Source organism: Stylophora pistillata, chromosome 9 (assembly GCF_964205215.1).
Source record: "Stylophora pistillata chromosome 9, jaStyPist1.2, whole genome shotgun sequence".
NCBI classification, from domain to species: Eukaryota; Metazoa; Cnidaria; class Anthozoa; order Scleractinia; family Pocilloporidae; genus Stylophora; species Stylophora pistillata.
The window spans coordinates 22522701-22542500 of record NC_142527.1 but is presented as its reverse complement, the minus strand read 5'-3'; the positions used below and the strand labels follow the sequence as shown (position 1 = coordinate 22542500).

At 37.8% G+C, this 19800-nt stretch overlaps 1 pseudogene across 1 annotated transcript in view; it reads left to right on the top strand.

The window, feature by feature from the left end:
• The first annotated feature begins 10234 nt into the window (after positions 1-10234).
• The window catches only part of LOC148723836 (protein inturned-like), a 33652-nt pseudogene continuing 24086 nt past the window's right edge, over positions 10235-19800 (top strand). Inside the window, exons 1-3 of the transcript XR_015991533.1 lie at positions 10235-10252; positions 12381-13014; positions 16642-16757. The product of XR_015991533.1 is annotated as a protein inturned-like (transcript). The remainder of the gene's footprint in view (positions 10253-12380; positions 13015-16641; positions 16758-19800) is intronic.

The window sequence follows — 19800 nt, the reverse complement described above, 5'->3', positions numbered from 1 at the left end:
TTTCTGGTTATGTTCCCACGCGGGCGAAATTCCCGCCATGCTCTTAGCTTTTGACCTACGCCATTCACCAGGCGATATGCTGGAAGACAATGATGAAACTAATTTTCTTTAAAGAGCTGCAAGTTGCATTTTGCGAAAGAATGTAACATGCACTCAGTATTATATCCCAAATATCCCTTGTGAGATATTTGCATCATCAATGCAAGCAACATTTCCGTATTACAAGAGAAACTTGTGAAATTCTGTCACAAGCAATGCAAAAATTTACAAGATACGGAACACTGTTTGCCATAATTTTTTACGGCAGTTACAGAAACAGAAACCCGCTTTCCAGAAAAAATTTTGGGTATTACCGAAACATGTTTTGCATACTAATGGTCTTATGAATCAGCGTGTTAAAAATTTTTCTGTATAGGTTAAATATATGTCAGTAAGAGAAAGGGCAAGGTCTAAAATATTTGATTTTAACCACATCCATAGTGATTTATCTGAAGAAGTTAAAGAATTAAAAGCTTATTATACAACCTATCATAGAAAGAAACGGTGGTATGAAAAGGCTCATAAACATTTTAAAAGAATCAATGTATGCTGTCAAGCTGCTAAATATATATTAGGAGCTGGAGGTATTGCTCCCACTGTTCCAACAGCAAGTCTTAGTTTGGCTATTCTACCTGCTGCAGGTCTTTTGGAATTATTTATTACCTATAAAGACTTTAAATTAAAAATCAGACAATGTGAATATGCTCATCAGAGTTGTAATCATTTCCTTATTCAAATTAAAGAGTTTCTAAGATCAGGTAACTTTGATAGACAGCATTTAGTAGCACTTATGGGTAGTATGGATAGTTATGTAGTAGATGATAGTCCAATTGTAAATCTAAATGATCCGAAGTATGTAAAACAATTTGAAGATATTATTGTTTACTAAATATAATAGAATGGATAGAGACCAAACTCACAGAGTGATATCAAGAATATTGATAAGAAGAGCTGATAGATTAAATGAAAGAATCAAATGTCTCTGGTTATTACTGATAATGGCCGGTGAATTTCTTCACATGTTGAACTGCATATCTAGATTTCAAGCTAATGTTTAGCCATCTTTTATTAGCTCGTGATCAACCACTTTCTCCATGTTTCTATTGTTCGAGTCTGATGCATCAGACAAATATTTCTATTGTTCGAGTCTGATGCATCAGACAAATATTTCTATTGTTCGAGTCTGATGGATCAGACAAATATTTCTATTGTTCGAGTCTGACGCATCAGACAAATATTTTTAAAAGAATCTTTTGACTCTTTTCTTATCATAATTGAATGACTATTCAGATGGAACTTGTTACTAAGGGTAAATATCCAATTCCAAACAACATTGCATTTCTTTTTTATCGCAGTTGTTTCTTATCATGATAAACACACAATATGCATAAGTCATAATTTTTATAACTGATACAAGCTATAATATTTTTGTCTCCACAATGCTCGCATACGATTGAAAAGTCTCCTCTATCTCGTCCATAATGCTTGGTTGCTGGAGGGTAAAAAGTTCCGTTTTGCATAATTTCAACAATCTTTTGTGTATCCATCTGTATATTATATGAATGTTAACTTTTCCTTAAAATCTTATAGGATCGTGGTCTATATTGTACCAGTTTTTACAGAAAACATGATGAATCTTTATGTTTTCTTCACTTATTGCCGAACCTTTGTAAAGAGCAAATAAAGCTATTGAGCCTTTTAAGCCCATTTTTCCTAAGGGGTTCAAGTCACCACAGAGTGAAACCTGTTGAAGATGTTGCTGCGAAATCAGTTACCTTTTTACCATTGCACCAGACACTTGAATCATTATTTCCTTCCGGAACAAAGCGGGTGCATTATTCAATTCTGTGTCTGTGCCATAGTCATTTAAAGCTGCCTTATCTCCTTTTTCCTGAAGCGCTGTATAGATATCAGAAGAAGTCATATAATCCGCTAAGGCAACAGTGTCAACCTCTCTTGCTAATTCAGTTGTTAGTTTTGTAGTGGAGACCTTTTTTGCTAATTCGTTGTGAACATAACTAGTATTTTCTTTTGTCTTTAGCCTATCATCGAGATGTTTTTTGTTTACAGCGTCACCAAGATCTATTGGGTTTTCAACATTTATTAATCTCTTATTTCCTCGATGAAAATGATTATCAGGGGTTAGGTAACTTGAATCCATCGCCTTTTTCACTTTTATCACCTTTTTCACCTTTTTCGACTTTTTCATTTGTTGGTATGCCATTTATTCGATCCATCTATTAATATAAAAGGTTTATTCTTTTTTAATCAAAAGAACCGAACCACTATTAAATGATTCTTTTGACGATGTACTTTCTATGGTTAAATGTGCATCGTCTTGTGCAACATGAAACATACCTAAAACATTTTTTCTAATTTCAAATTATGAGAGTAATGCAGATACATCATTTGTTTGTCTACCACAAAGCACTCCTCTAGCTTTATCATCAGATAAAAGACCATGATATCTAAAAGTAAGATTAAAAAGGTAGAAACTTTTGTATCTAATCTTTAAAAAGCTATAACCCTTATTAAGAATTCTATTCGCAACCTCAAAATCAGTATTTCAACCGCATTCGGTAATTGTGATTAGAAAAGCTTGATCTTCAGTCGGGTCTCTTCCAACCTGAAGGTTAGACCCCCTCATCCAAAGGTCTTGTTGTCCAAGTTTTGAATTATAATCAGTTATATGAGAATTATAATCTGATATATGTACATCATAGACTTCCTTTGTAATAGGATTTTGAGGATCTACAGCATCAGTTACATCTATTGGAGTGTTAAAGACAATATTATTATTTTCATGGCGAAAAGCAGCATTCCACAACTCGATTGGAACATCATTATGATAGCCTTTAGTACCGTTGACAACTACCCAAATTGGCAGCCTATTATCATAGATGTTACCAGTTATGTATTTTATTACAATATCAAACATCAAATAATTTGGAGTTGCATCCTTATATTTTTTTAGATGAACTAATGATCTAGTGCTTTGGTTATAAAGGTTGGTTGTACTTCTTGTAACTCTTTCAACACTACTTGTGGCTGAGACGCTAACGCTACTATTGTATACTTTATTTTCAGTCCAAAACATTTCAAAAACAAGAGAATATTCTGGCTTAGCAGCGGGATACATATTAGTTCCAACTCTGCTACGATAATACCCTTTACTTGAGTCAAGTATTAGTTAAAAAGGTTTTACCAGTGTATTATAATTATGAAAACTTTTACGAGCAAAAGGTTTGCCTTGGATATCATCTTCATGACTGAATTCATCATTTGGACCCATCATGTAAGCTACATCATTCGTCATACCCGTTCTAGTTATATTGTGGCTTATCTGCTCATTAACATAGTGAATGTCAGCCTTGTCATTTAATGTTTTTGAATGAATGCATAGTTGTCGCTAATTGTCTTATTTACATAGTTGACATTGGCGACATGAAAGCTGTCATGACTGTTAGCTTCTCTTAGATTGATAATAGAGTTATTTCCTATATTTAAATTACCAGTCCTATTTTGAGAACCATCTCTTAGGACAACCTCAGTCTCTAAAGCTTTTCCACTGAGTTCATTTATCATAACAGATTGATCAGCCTTCTTTGCTAATTTAGTATCAACATAATGTTTACTAGTAGCTGCTGAATCTTGTAAAGGATCATTGCTGAGACCTATTATTTGCCTTTTAAAAGGATCTGAACCTACAAAAGTTGAACTCTCTATCGTTTTTCCATCTTTTTTGTTACTTGAATAATCGCCTGCTCTTCGATCAGTAATTAAGACTTGTAATAGTCGAATCAACATAATCTTTGTTACTATTATTAGGTGCTCTTACATTTATGATATAGTTATAATTCATACCAAGACTATTAGTCATATTTTGAGAACCATCTCTCAGGACAACCTCAGTCTTTGCAGCCTTTCCACTAAGTTAATTTATCATTGTATCAGAGTCAGCCTTTTTCTTAAGTTCAGTGTCAACATAATGTTTACAAGTAGCTGCTGAATCTTGTAAAGGATCAGTGCTTAATCCTATTATTTGCCTTTGACCTGGACTTATATTTACAAAGCTAATTGGTGCATTCGTACTTCCACCAGTCTTTCTATTTAGATAGTCCCTAAGACCATGAATAGATCCACCACTATCAGCCTTTTTTGCTAATTATGCATTTACATAACTTAAATGTGCTTCTTTATTGTCTTGCATGTCAACATAGTTTTTACTTGCAGCATCTGTAGGGTCGACTGGTTCTTGAACTTGAGTTATTAAGTAGTCATTCATCTGGAGATTACGGGTCATTTCCTGAGAACCATCTCTCAATATGATTGCGTCTTTGTCAGCTTTTTTTGCTGATTCATTAATAGTGGTACTAAGATCCGTTTGCTTTACTAATTCGCCTTTTACATAAGAGGGATCTGCTTTTTTAACTAATTCAGTATTTGCATAAGAGAGATCTCCTTTTCCGCTTACATCAACATTTTGAGAACTTTCATTTACATATTTTTTAGTAGCAGCATCTTAATCATCAACAGGATTTGCTAAATCTGTTAATCTTTTGGAGTCCATTTCATAGTCTCCGTCTTCAGTGAGAGAGAATCCTACATCAGGCATAATATGTCAGATGATTATAAGAGTAGAATTATCAGATACAGCAAAGATGGGGGTACTACATGGACACTCAGGTACTTGGAATTATAGAGAACTAGACGCTTACATAAAAGAAATAACGCGAAAAAGGGACTCAGATGGAAAAGAGACATATCCAATTACATTAGAATATGATGAGCCAACCGCAAGAGTCGTGATAAATTTAGAAGATGGTTATAGATCAGATCTTACACAGAGTGATTTTTATGAAGTGATAGGTTTTGATAAGAAAATATTAACAGTTTCTAAGAATATAGGAGACAGAGAGCCCAATATATCAGAAGACACAGACATATATTAAATATTCATTGTGATCTTACATCTGATAGCCTTGTGGATGGTCAAAATTCTGATATCATATACCACTATAGGAACATCAGATCTAGTAGCATCTTATCCCTTTCACAGAGAGCCACAAAGATTTACACATAGTCCTATAAACAGGACTTCAATAGATAGTATTAGAGTGTATGTCACTGATGGTAGAAGGAGAACTGTAGACCTAAATAATGCGGATGTTGCTTATTCATTGATTATTTAAAAAATAACATAAAGAAAAATAATATTATTTGATATTAAATACACGCCAACTCAATTGGGGGTAACTGGGTCTTTATTGCCTAAGACCGTATGCGATGCTCCCCATGATAGGGAGGTAAATGGAAGGAAAAAAAATTTACATTGCATATCTCTGGTGATGCTTAAAGTAAAAAATAAATTCCTGCATTTCTTGATGACCATTGCTGTGGTGCAACTTTCCAAAAATTAACACTTCATCAAGCTCAAATCTGAACACTTGAAGGCTAAAACTGATCAACGGGTACACCGTAGTGACACGTAAATACATGATGTAAGAATGTTTGAAATCAATTAAACTCAATTTAATGCAGGAAGTGTTTTTATCAGGAGCATTAAGTAGATTGAACAACTCTCTGGATACAGCAGTAGGTAAATTAAGTACCTCTGAGATGGAGCATGTGATCTAGCAAACTTGAAGTCTATAGCAAAATCTGTAGTAACATTTTATAAACAATTGTTGGTATTGCTTAGAAGGCGTAGCAGACTGGGAATATACAATGTTATAACTTTTTGTGTACCTTCAAGTAAACCTCAAGGTAAACTAGATAATAAATCAATATTCCCCTTGTGCATTTGTCAAAGTTACCTTTCAGGCTCTAGGAGTTTCGTGTTTCATTTCACATCAGTTTTCACTGCGAGAGTACACCCAATATTTTGTGCTGTACTGTTTCATTTTTCTGCCCTCCCTTCCACCCTGGGTGATTTTGCGTGATGTCATAGGATGGCAGAGAAGTTTATTAGGCATATCACTGGCTGTTGTTTACATTACGTTTGTATTCTCAACAAGCATATCTTAGTGCCAAAAAGTGATTTGTGTCTTATTTGTGACAGGAGCCACAGTTGGGGAATTATAATTTGTAGTGGAGTAATAGGATGATTTGTTGACTTGTTTATGTAAAAAAAGAAATCTTGTATTGAATCAGGCAATCCGAGTTATACTGGAACTCATTTCTAACATCACTGGTCATATCAATATCGTGATACCTTTGTTAATGTCATGGAAGACTAAGTGATTAAGTAATTAGGAATTCTTGTTCTGTCTGATGCTAACCCTTTACAAATTTAACATCAGTACATTCTGCTCTCTATGCATTAATTACCTTAAGGTGCTGACAAGGAGAATTTGTTTAATGATCAAGAGCTTCTTAGGCTGGTGATCATTTCCTTTATTCTCCTGACCTTGATTCCCTGTTGGTAAAGTAAGGAGAAATTACATGCTAATCACTCTTAGGGGTCAAGGAGTTAATATTCTCTTCCTGACCCCCAATGTGTCTGACATGTACAAAGCTAGAGAAAGCAGAATGGCTAATTTCAGTGGAGCATGGCAGTTAAAATTGTTTGCATGACAACCTTATAAGCTGTATCAGAACTTAAATATCTAGTGAAAAGGCTAAATTCTCTGCCCTAACAAATTTATATCTGTGATAAATTTCTTTGATACCCTACAAACAATGCTTTAAAGAAAATGAAAGGTTGATGAAATGGAAACAATTTTTGCCTCTTGGATAATTGACATTGCAATTCTATATAGGGGTATTGCATTGCAGAAGACCATTCAGCATCAAAAATCACTTTAGACAATTTTTACAATTTTTCTTTGAGATATATCAGAATTAATTCAGTGACAGATTTGAGAGTTTAAAATTTCTTTGCAACCTTCGTTGGCTGAGTACAAGGAATTCTCCTAAAATTGACGAACACAAAGCACAAAAAAAAAAACACAACGTGACACATTCTATACCTTTTACAGGTAAAGTAAAGTGCCTTAGACCTCCAAACCTCATTGTATTTAAGACCTGGATATCAAAGTGTAGGTTTTATCCAAATAGAAAACACTTTACACCCTAACATCAGTATGCATATTCCCATACTGTTCTCTGTGCATTTAAATTGTACTTTTAGACAGCAGTTCAAGGCCTCATTGGAACTGAGTTTGTATGGTTTTCATTATGCTGCTGAAGGACAACATGAACAGATTATTATACAAATATTAGAATTTGCCCCTCCCCCAACTGACACTGTTTTGTAAAACATTCAGTTTTGGCATTTGTTTGCTTCAATTCATTTTGTTCAAAGAACATTAACAATTAAATGAAGGGTAAACAAAGACTAATGATCTGGGGATAAGATCTTTGAGTTCAAGTCACATGTTTGAAAATTGGGTTCATTTCAGTTCTCTGTGACACAAAAATCGTGCTCCAAGCTGTAGACATCCAAACTGAGAAATTAATTATAAGAAACAATGATATTATTTAAACAAAAATTTAGATGTATTTTAGCCCCCAATGAAAGTAAACAAGTCAGTTGAGCCAACTTCTCAATTGAGTCGCATCTTTGGTAATTAATTTTACCCTGAGTGTTCAATCTAGAATTTAGTCAAAGTGGGTCATATGTCCTACATGACATTTTAAATTGGGTCATTTAAAAAATGGTCTGGGTCAAACTATGACGTTGAAACTTAAAAAAAATTGACACATCCAAACCATCATCAGTATGTTATGGTTTTTATGCTTTTCACAGTTCTGATTTGTTTAATGCAGTAGACACCCAATCATGAATATAAGGAGCCAAAAATGCCAAACACTTTTTTCATTTCATGCTTTCAGATCACAATTAAATGATTCAACTTCAGATCAAGTTTGTTTTCACATTTAATTGCCATTCTTTTTTGCTTAAAGAAAATACACATAAGCTTTTGTTGTGGTTTCATAATGAAACATAATTACAAGAACAAAGCCAACAAACAAAGCATCTATCAATCAGTGAAGAAACATATGCAAAATGTCTAAGTAGGCTCCAGTCTTTCTTGGAATTGCTTGGGATGCCTGACAGAAAATGTACTGATACACACGTAGTCTGAAATGTTAGTCATATTATGCACTCATTGCAGGATAGTAAGTGCACACATTCATTTTAATTTACTTTAAATATTGTCTGCTATTTATATATGGTGACTTGTTTTTTGTGGTTTCTGTTTGTTTGATTGTTTTTAAGTCAGTATGACTCCACAATCATTTCATTTTGCGTCAGAGTAGAATATTCTGCATTGATCAATGATGCAAAAACATGACCAAGATTGAACACTGCAATGTAAGAGTATGGAATCTTATATCCACCAGAAACAAAGTGTTTCACTTTATTATTCACCTCTTAAAAACTTTCACAAGCATATTTTACAAACTACCAGTCGAATCATGACAAGTCATTTCAACATTTTATTGAAACAACAGCTATGACATCCTTTAGATGTTGAACACGCAAAAGTAGATTTGATGCTTCAGCAGTAGCATTTTGAAACAGGAAACTTTTGGTTACCACGACAATGCAGAACAAAGAAAGCTGACTGCAGTTGCGAAAACATGCTTAAGATATGCACTCCTAAGTGGGTTTATTTTTGCTTATAACATGAAAAACTTGCAAACGTTTTGCACATACATTGGCCATGTACTGACTACCTCACTGCATTTTATTCAATGATGTATTCACCTATTATAATTAAACTTTTTAAAGCATGCATTATCTGATTGCTTACTATAAGCCTTTTCCAAGTCAATGTTTCCATGGGCTTTAACTCTTTAATCAACAATGATTTTGATAGACATATACATGCCAAAAACCAATGATAAAAGTCCGATGTTTTGGTGACATCTTGACGCCATTTTCAAGGAAAACTACATTAAATATGCGATCTCAAGAGATCTAAGAATCCAGAGTCACTAATTTGCATAGGTCAGCCAAAGACCTTAGCGTGAATTGAGTCTGATTGTACGTTTACAAGCTGCAAGATTGCCCAGGAGTTCCCGACAAGCGAACCAAAGCCTCAGCTCATAGATCAACATTATGTTGTGTATAACTTCATGTGTGACCAGTGCGATGCTGGTTATGTCGGATACACCCGGGGCCATCTCTTCGTATGCTTTGATGGACATGGAAGCAAGACCTTGTCAGTGTGCAAACATTATGATAGGAGACATGCAGGCAGGATTCCAGATGACTTTCACAGTTGTTGTAAGGTGTTGAAAAAATGCCATAACAAATAACAAGTTTTATTGTCTTGTTAATGAGATGTTACTCATTAAACAATTACGACCGTGTCTGAACGTACAATAAGATTCAATTCGCACTAAGGTCTTTGGCTGACCTATGCAAATTAGTGACTCTGGATTCTTAGTTACTCTTAATTGGTTACTCTTGAGATCGCATATTTAATTTAGTTTTCCTTGACAGTGGCGCCAAGATGTCACCAAAACATCGGACTTTTATCATTAGTTTTTGGCTGTAGATGTTTAACTCTTTAACTCCCAGAAGTGATTAACCTGTAACTTCTCCCTGTAATATCCATACATGATCCAGCAAACAGGTAATGAGAATACTCAAAATTCTCAGGTGGAAGTTGTTACCTTGATTGAACACCAAATTCTCATAACCAATTTACAAGGAAATGTGTAGTAGCTAGAGGGGAGAATTCATAATCAGATCTTGGGAGTTAAAGGATTAAAGTGCCACAAAAATTGTTTTCCAACTTAACGTATTTAATAGCACTCAATGTTGATTTTGACAAAAGGGTCAGTGAAAGATTAAACTTATCTACACGAAGGCAGAGACAGAAACAAAAGAATTTTTATTTTTATTTTGCCGACGTTAAGGTGCTTTTAGAGGGTAGCGAACTACTGAAACACCTTGATACACCCTTCCTCTTGACAAGGAAATATCTAGCTTTCTTCTTCTGTCTGTGACGGATTGGGCAGTTCTCGTGATGGTCCAGGTTCAGACATCTGCGCACGATGTAGATAACTACCTGCTTCTACGTTTGGGTTGCTGAAGGTTTCCATCGTAACGAGCTTAGTGGGACCTTGGGGTGTTTCAAACCGTGCCAGCTGGTCTGCGCTATAAAACGTTCCACCTCCAATATCATAAGCACGCCACATTCTCACGCCTCTATTCTTGTACAAGAAGTTATTCAATGCCTGTACACCGGTCATGGTATGTTTGCTCATTGTTTGTGCGGATGGCTTTGACACTCTGCTACATAGCAGCCCTTGACTCTAGCCGGCTTAGGTGCAATAAGACAGTTTTCTTTTACTTTGTTTTGTTTTTTTAATCGAAACCTTTTTTTGATATATAAATTGGTGAGCATACTTGATTTAATTTCCTGCGCGTCTCGTCCGACATCAAGGAGTTTGTTACAAGTATGGTAAATCTTACTTATTTATCATCTATTTTCGACCTATACGCAAACTGTGAAGCAAGCGTTACGTTTTCTCCAGAATGTTGTGCATCAGTGACATTTTTTGGACGTTACATGCATGGTTACGTGATGTGTTTGGAGGTAACAGACTTGGTGAAGCAAACGGAAGATATCCAAAACGACGCAAGGTGTGCCTAAGGTGCCTAAGGTGCCTATGGTGCCTAAGGTGCCTAAGGTGCCTAAGGTGCCTAAGGTGCCTATGGTGCCTGAGGTGCCTAAGGTGCCTAAGGTGCCTAAGGTGCCTCTGGTGCCTAAGGTGCCTAAGGTGCCTATGGTGCCTAAGGTGTAACCCTCAAACAAATCACCAACTCGTACATGTAACGTGTCTAATTTATCATTTACAAACGTTTCCGACAGAAAAAATATTGGTTAAATTATGGTGACCAAAAAAGCAGCGTCAATGTGTAAGTCAAACTAGGACGTTTTAAGACGTATTTCAAGCTCACTTGACTGCATGTTTTGAGTTCTCGCCACTTCTAAGTAAACCTTCAGAGTTACCATGTGAATTTTTATTCAAGAAAGTTCGACCCTAGAAACTCAAGCTATGTAATTTTGATCGATAATCGCATTCTTGCAAGACGGTTTTGAGAAGATTTTTCAAATTTAAGCTTCATTTCACGTAACAGCTCATCAAAACGAAATGAAAAGTATGTGGGGCCAAATTGTGTCTTTAAATGGTGAGTGAAGTACACGCGTGGAATTTTGGAACTTGAGGAGAGTTGAGGAAGTGTGACGAGGAGCGTTTGAAGAACGGTAAACAGAAGTGGGGAACCTGAGACATGTGTAAGTGTGAGTGTGGTTTTTCAGGTTTTAAAGTTTTCAAATCAGGGAGCAAAAAATATTTGAGGCCTAACTTATAAGAGGGGAGGAACTAAGTAATTATAAGCGGTGAAAGCTCGATGGTTTGGTTATATAAAAGTGTTGACGATGTAATAACCTTAAATTAATCAAACGAAAACAAAACAGAACATGAATTAGAAAGGCCGAAGCTTTCAAGTGAAGTAATGTCGAGTTTGGAAGTGAGTGCGAGCCTTAGGCGAAAAGTATGATAGTGGAAATTTTAAAATTGTGGATTTGGAAAAAACCTGGAAGTTTTGAAGTGTACATCAGTTCAATTTTTCACGCGTTAAAAAATAGTATAGACGACGAAAGAAAGACTTCTAATTTAACTATTACGGCCATAAGGCTAGTCATTAAAAGTTAAACCCTCTTATAAAACAGATCGCCCGTGTTTTAAAAAAATATAAAACCTGCAAACCAGTTTCTGAAAAGGAAAGAAACTTTGAATGACAACAACTCAATTAAAACCATCGAGACCATATATGCTTATGTTATGAGCTATCATTTTACTTATCTTTATGTTAAGTAAAGCTGTTTACTTTCTAGGTGCCGATTAAACTTGTGACTTCTAAGGCTAAAAAAAAAAAAAAAAAACAGGATATGGCTTCGTCGCCCGGGAGAGAAACAGAAAATCGACGGTGGCTAGTGGTTAGCATTGCTCTCAATAGAGCCATACATGAAAAGTGTGACAGTGGACACTCTGAAATTATGGATTTGAAAAAAGTCTGGAAGTTCTTAAGTATGGATGTGTTCGATTATTTAATTGTTGGAAAAATAGTGAAGACGACGAAAGAGAGAGTTCTAATTTTACGAACTTACCTTAAGGCTAGTCATAAACAGTTAAAAACCTCATATTTCACAGACCACCTATGTTTTAAAAATATACAACCTACAAACCAACTTATGCAAGGGAAGAAACTTTGAATAAAAATAACTCAATCAAATTATTGAGACCAAATATGCTTTTGTTAGGAGTTACCATTGTACTTATCTCAACGTAAATTAATGCTATCTAACTTTTAGGTGCAAAGTAAACTTGTGACTTCTAAGGCAAAAACAAAACAGAGCATGGCTTCGTCGCCTGGAACAGACACAGAATATCGACGGTGGTTTGTGGTTGGCACTGTTCTTAATAGAATTGTCATGCCGTATCTCAGAAATAAGATTCAACAGGAAATTACGCCATTCTACCAGAATCTGGTGGTAAATTATGGTTTAGACAAACAAAACTTTAAGACTTACATGAAAACCATTCCACCAAGCAAGCTGAAACTGAACTACGAAAGCATCAATGGTAACGACGCCCTGGGTCGAGACACACATCGCTTTGACTACCGTGTAAAAAGTGAAGTGTCTTTGGCAAAGTTGTTTATGAAACCTTTCATGGCACATTTCACTGCATTTGACTCTTCTTTTGATGCCTCAGCGGCTCTGGCTGTTCTTTGCTGTGCCCTACCATTTAGCTCTGCAGCGCCGTCAGCTGGACGTGTGAGATCTGAAGTACGAAATGACTGGGCTCATTGCGACTATACGTCATGGACGGAAGTGAAATACGATACATGCTTTGATTGCATGGAGACCTTGGTTGTAGACCTGGATTTAGCCTCCGAAGATGAAAAAGAGCTCTTGGGTCAACTGCAGTTGTGGAGGAAGCATGGTAAGATGCTATTATACATATCTGAAGAAATATTTCTTTCTCATCTACTCAAGCTGAGGAGATCTTACCAAAATTGTATCTAAAGACCGATAGATTTTGCTGCCTGTCGAAGAAAATTTTTGTACCAAATTGAAGACATAAACTCTGACAAAATCGCCAAATTTGCATTTAGTGTGAACCAAGTATGACTATCTCATGAGAAAGACAGAACTATGAAACTAAACAAGACTTCCTTTATTCTCCTTATTTAACTCTAATCGTTTTGATAGGGCTTAGCCTTGTCCAGTCAAGAGCAATTCTTCTTGAAGTTAAAAAGTAGGCACACACGGCCGCTGTCAGGCTGCTCGTCCTATTTAACTGCGAGTCTGGCAACAGCATGGGTTTGAGGCCGGGTGACGTGAAAAGGTTATTGATCTCCAACTTCCGCTGTAATCGGCAACATGCGATCTCACTTTGATTTTATTGATCGAGGAAAATTTATAGTTGAGCCTACAATTTGCAACCTTTGTTCACTTACTTCCAGTTTTCTGTGTAGGCTCCAGTGATCTGGTAACTTTTGTAGGAAGGATAACTCCCATCGCCTCCCTCTCCCCAACCCCACCCTGTTAACTAGCACTCCTAAAAAAACAAAGGAAATCATCGAGCCGTGCAGCTTCTAAGACTGCTTAAGGCTGAGCCTCTCTTAACTCCAAAGTCGCTCCCCATCTATTTTCAGGCGACGTTAAAGGTTAAAGGGGGTAAGGTTCTAAAGAAACTGTGGTGCTGCGTCGGTGGGGGTAACAAGGTAACTTGGTAATATCAGCTAACTTGAAATTGTAAATTGGCCACCGTAAAGAGTTCAAAAGCCATTTTTTTAAATGACGTTTCGAGCGGTAGCCCTTGGTCAGAGCGAAGGGAGAAACTGTGGTTTGTGTGTGGGTTTATATGCAGAAAGTGAAGCTACGCTACTGGTGGGAGCATAGCGACGAGAAAAACACGAATAAATTAGTAGAATGAAAAGCGTTCGCTGATACCTGTGGGATTAAGAGTGCCGATTTGGAAAATAAACTTTTGTTCGAGAGGTTTGCGGCTCTCCGAGCTACCTAAATGTAAGGAGAGACCGTAGATTGCCATATGTTGCTTAGAATGCTTAGGTACATTAAAGTGTCTGGTGACTGGTTTTGATGTGTCCTTGTCGTTTCTTTCATTACGACGCGAAGGTGTTCTCGGAATCGGTCACCTAGTCGTCTTCCTGTTTCGCCGATGTATAGCTTTTTGCAATAAGTGCAAGTTATGCAGTAGATGACGTTGGCTAAGGTGCAAGTGAAGAGTCACTGATCTTAATAGGTCATTTAGGTCCCGATATCTTTTCAGCGTTGTGAATGAAAGGACAAGTTTTGCATCATGCGCGAACGCATTTAAAGGTGATGGGTTGGTCTTTAGTTTGTAACGAACTTCTGACCGAAAAATTGCCTATGTTTTTGTCGCGTTTGAATGAATTGAGTGAAGGTTGCAAAGATATAGTGCCGGTCTCTGGATCGTTTTGAAGTAATAGCTCTTTACGGTGGCCAATTTACAATTTCAAGTTAGTTGACGTTAAAGATTAATTGATGTCCAATATCGATGCCACAAGTCATTACATCGACACTGTCATAATCACCTTAAAGAGATTCTCTATTTTCCCGCTTCGTTTACAGTTTTCCTATCGTTACAAGTTTTGGAAAGAAGAAGTCGATTGACAGTTCTCATATCTAAAAAAAAATAGACCGTCAAAGACTGGGAATGGCTACTGGCTTAGCACAATTTTGTAGCACTGAAAAGAAGTAGGGGTTGCATAATGACGCCAGAAGCTAGGTAGTGTTGCAGAATATTTGTCTCACATGCAAACCTTCACTGATTGATTCTTATGTCATTCACAAATTCATCTCACTCTAAAAAGAAATAGACAAAATATCGCGCGAATTTATACGGTGGAAAGGATCCTTTTTGCAGCTGATCTTTTGCGTTTTGGTTGATGCTTGCGCCGCTTGTGCTGACTTCAATACTTGAAACGGAAGGAAAATTTCTCCTTCATGCCTCATGTTCTCTGAATTGCTCCCAGTATATCCGGACCCTGGGTACGAGTCACAGACATTTGAACATAAGCGACGCTCAAATTCGTTTCCCTCGAAAGAAAAAGAATCGGATGGACTAGACGAGCAGACAAAGCTATTTTTTCCCTATGAAATTTTATCTAGACATATCTTCCATATCATGACAGAAAAATGGTTAGAAACATGACTATTTGTTTTGCCAAAATTTTGAGGCCTCCGAGGCAGAAAATCGGGTTCTTTGAAGATTTACGAAAACTTGGCGATAATTATGTGTCAGTGAATGCCACTGTCTTTTCAAATGCCACACATGCGGTAAGAAATGGAAAGATTATATCGCCATATCTACATAATTTGCTGATTTAAACGGTAAACACAAAATGCTCTCTCTTCAAAAATAAAATTTTCCTGTAAGTTTTATGATGCGCCGATCACACCTATTAAAATATTTCTACATGTAAAACTTCTGCTTTAAATCGCGCACAATCCTGAAATGATTGTGTGATGTTTATCACTTCTGCTGTCTTCCAAAGTGTTAGGAAAACAACTGAAAACACAAAGTGAAAAACACAAAAGGAGAGAACTCAACTCTGTATCGAGTGCGAATATCAACCTACGAAGACACTCCGAAAAAAAACAATAAGTAGCTCTGGGAAACATTGAGTCGAAATTGGGTTAAGATCAGAATTTTATTGTTACAACTCACTCACTCACTCATCTTGACAATATAAGTGGCTTCACCTCCTATAGGAGGCAGTAGCCATAACAATAAATTAACCGAACTCATATTTCCATCACTGGCGACGAAATGATCCCACAACCTTCTCCCCACCAGCGCACGTGTGTCGTTCAAAAGTCAACCTGAAACCCAACTTTTGCGAGACAATTTGCACGCAGGCGGAAGGAGGGTTGCGTTATTATTTTTCACTCACGTGAAAGAAATCTGATCGTTGTAATTTACAGCGAACGTCAGAGGTTAATATCGTTACACGGCCTCTGACCCATTGGTCTTCCTCGCAGCCGTTTTTAGTCTCGTCGCGCAACGCTCCTCACCACAAACGGCTGCTCACATTCGAACAACATTCCTTTTTCTTAGTTGTCTTTGCACCAATGAGATCACTGACATTGCTTCTTATGTGACCAATCAGAGCACAAGAGGTTATAATCAATATCGTTATTCCCCCGTTTTCAAATTCTGCATTTCATCGTAGTTTCTTGATGGAGGAAACGCCGAAAGTTTTGCAAAGTGATCGTTGTTTTATTTGTTCCGCTTGTGGGGGGAGCGTTGCGTGACGAGACTAAAAACGGCTGCGAGTGAGACTACACACCCATAAGACTGTCTTCACGTGGTGAATTTTGGCTAACCAGCAGGGTATGTCAGCCCACGGTAAATCAATCAATCTCCAATATCCAGTAATTAGTGCCGCAATTTGAGTCAATCCTCTTCTCCACGAGAGGATTATTCAATTATCCGTTTTGCCGGCCTCCTCGGTCAGTTTCGTTTGAAAATTACTGTTCTATTACTGGTTCATTAATTTCTTGTCCTCAATTTGCTTAGGAATAGAATTCTGTGTTGGTAAGCCACTTCATGACACTTTCCTCAATCTCATGCGCGATGAAGTTGTAGCGCTCGTCAAAACATTGCCCGAGATGCTCGACCAAAAAAACCACCAGGTACGTGAAATGCTGAACTCTGTGTTTGGCCAAAATCAAGAAATATTACTCAAATTGAGCAGAGGTAAGCATAAAGACATTTCGAGGGATTTAAGCGTTTCCACGTCAGAAAAGAAATCTACAGTATTTGATGCACCAGATGGAAACAAGTGGTTTACAGGCAGACAAAAAGAGTTAGAATCGCTTGAAAAATATCTCGCTTTAGAAAACAGCGACCGCAGCTTTAGAAGGGCGGCCATTTGTGGTCTTGGTGGATGTGGTAAAACGACCTTGGCAGCTCAGTTCGCTTGGAAGCGTAAACCATATTACCAGGGGGGCGTATTCTGGTTTTCCATGGAAGATGAAAAGAAGCTTGACAGTTGTGTAACTGACTTAGCGGTACGTTTAGGACTGGGGGAAAACTCATCAGATGAGAGACTGGCACAAATTCTAACGTTTATATCTCAGCTAAAAAAGCGGTGGCTAATTGTTCTTGACAACGTCGACCAACCACAACTTTCTGAAAAAATGCTCAAAGTTTTGACAGGAAGATGGAAAAGGCAATCAAACGGTCACATGTTGATAACAACAAGGCGTGAAATGAAAGAAATTGGAAAGTTTGGTCTTGAGCCAAGTCGTTGTGTAGAAATCTCCTCTTTTTCTATTAACGAAGCAAAAGAGTTTCTTTTGAGTCGCTTTAACGGTGAAAATGCTGCAGGCCAGGAGGATCCGCTGAGTGAGCTGGCACTTGAGCTCGGTTGTCTTCCCCTTGCTTTAGAGCAGGCTGGTGCACATATCGAATCTCTTCGGTGCCCTGTCAATAAATACCTGGAACAATACAAAGTCGAAAGGTTGCAGCTGTTGAGCGAGCATCAGGCAAATCCATCGAGAGAGTTTGACTCCCTGAATCGTCTTTCAGTCCACACTACATGGGTATTGAACTTTGACTACGTAAAGGGCTCAAAATATGGAGAAATTGCAACCAGGTTTGTCCATGCAGCTGCTTTTCTTGATCCAGATGAGATCCATGAAGGACTTATCGATGCTAAACTGCTTTCCCCTGACGCTGCAAATGAAAAGAAAAGGGAATTCCCTCTTACAAATAACCATATAGTGGAAGTCCTGACCAAGTTCTCTCTTTTCCAGAGGAAGTCTATTGGATGCATGAGGCTACATCGCATGGTGCAGCAAGTTATTCGTGGCACAATGACATCAGAAGAAATCGCGAGAACAATGTGCACAGCATTTCAATTGCTAAAGAGTGCCACCTTATCAGCTGGTAAGTCAGCTGCAGATATGTCCGTTTTTTCCATTATTCGTCACTGGTCGACATTGAAGCGACATATGGAGCAGCATGTTGAAGCTAAACCGGATGACTGTAAAGCCAAGGAACTAAGCAGATTGATAGACAGTGGTGCTGATGATATAGTATTTGCAGTCCCTCATACCCTGGAAGGTTCAAAGCAAGAGTTGGAAAATCGTCGCAGATTATCAGCCTTGCTCGATAATAACTATGACAGGTGCCTAGGTGGACGAGAGGTAAAGGCTCGACGATGGAGGTCAGCAGAGCCGCCCACGGCTACAATTATAAGCAGGTCCGATACACTGGAACATCAAGCTACTATTGGAAGCAGATCCGATACACTGGAAAATCAGGATACCCTTAGAAGCAGATCCAATACAGTGAAACATCAGGCTGCCCTTTCAGGCAGATCCGATGCACTGGGACATCAAGCTACTCTTAGAAGCAGGTCCGACACACGGGAAAATCAGGCTACCCTTAGAAGCAGATCCAATACAGTGGAACATCAGGATACCCTTAATAGCAGATCCGACACACGGGAAAATCAGGCTACCCTTAGAAGCAGATCCAATACAATGGAACATCAGGATACCCTTAATAGCAGATTCGATACACTGGAAAATCAGGCCTTACTTAGAAGTGAATCCGATAAACTGAAACATCAGAGTAACCTTGGAAGTAGCTGTTGTGACTGTTGCCACGTTTCTTAAGAGGAAGTCGTTGAAATTCTTCTGTGGCAGTCTACATCCTCGTCCTAGTACTACCAGCCGTGGTACTTACACGAGCTGGGTCGCGCGCGTCGCACAAGGGCCTGATTTAGTGCAAAATTATAGAAATGTTTTCTTCACAAAACAGCCACCTGAGCACTCGAAAGTTCAATGGAGTATGCCAAACTTACGAAGGTGAGAGACTATTTCCTTTTCGGCTGTAAGGAAAACCTACTAAACGATGTACCTGTTTTTCTGCACTATAAAGAAGCCTGATTTTCTTTATTGGCAGTACAGCCTATTTTAGATGACCCGTATAGTGACGAGTGCAAAGCTGTATTTCACCTTTAAAAAACGATGTCTATCTAATGAAATCTCTCTAGTGGAATTGGAGGTCAGTCAGTCTTCCATAAGTTTTACGAGAGATCACAAGACAGTATTACTGAAAACTTTCACCCAGAATCTTTAGGGAAATACCCCAACAAGGATATATTGGTGTGCCATCTGAACATTAACAGTATTCAAAATAAATTCAATAACTTGCTGCGACTACATGACTACGACTATTAGCACTCGTATAGCGTTTACTAGAGAAACCAGGATTGATGCAAGCTATCTGGACGCTCAATTCTCACTTGCTGGCTATGTGATGTATATAAGACAGGAAAAAAGGGGACCGTAGGTAACATGGAACCAAGATCATCATTTCTGGCTAAGAAAAGGCTCAATCCTGGCAAACATTACAAAACACTTAAGCATATTGAAATAGAAGTAAAGGAGGAATCAATAAGACTGCTATATCTTGGAATTTATCCCCCACCGAGAGCTACGAGCGGCGACTACCGATTATTGCTCGAGGACGAGCTTAGTGAAGTCTGTAACTGGGCCAGTCTTTAAAGCAACTTTGTTGTGGAGATTAGAGACCTGAATCTGGATAGAGTACGCCTAGAAAAGAAAGCGCAAGGTAAAAGTGCAACAAGATATTGAAAACGAGCAAAGGCTCGAACGCATGATCACGAAGCCCAAAAGAGAAGATATGCTGGGAAAAAAAGTC